This window comes from Penaeus monodon, chromosome 33 (assembly GCF_015228065.2).
Source record: "Penaeus monodon isolate SGIC_2016 chromosome 33, NSTDA_Pmon_1, whole genome shotgun sequence".
Classification (NCBI taxonomy): domain Eukaryota; kingdom Metazoa; phylum Arthropoda; class Malacostraca; order Decapoda; family Penaeidae; genus Penaeus; species Penaeus monodon.
This window is the reverse complement of record NC_051418.1, coordinates 16,436,600-16,436,977: the sequence shown is the minus strand read 5'-3', so window position 1 is coordinate 16,436,977 and position 378 is coordinate 16,436,600.

Below are 378 nucleotides of genomic sequence, written 5' to 3'. Positions count from 1 at the left end.
TCCATTTCACGGTGCAACGGCCTTGCAACCATTAAGTTCGACCGCCTTCACGTCACGAACGCCGCGAGTGGGAGCCAAACGCGATACTTGAATCCGCATGAATCCGCAAGAATCCGCACGAATCCGTTTACAAGAACCAGAGGATGTAATGAGACCGCACCTGCCTAATCAAGGCCGCTTTGCAATCTCACGTCCGAAAAAAAAAATCGATCATGTCGTAAATATTCAACTTCCTCGATGGTGTTAAAAATTGAGATGGACGAAAAAAGAGGAAAATAGGAAAGGGATTTAAAAAAAAATTTGTTAAAACCTATGTGCAGGAAGGATGAAGAAAGAGGCAAAGGAAATGAGATAAACGTATTTTTAATGAGATAAGGA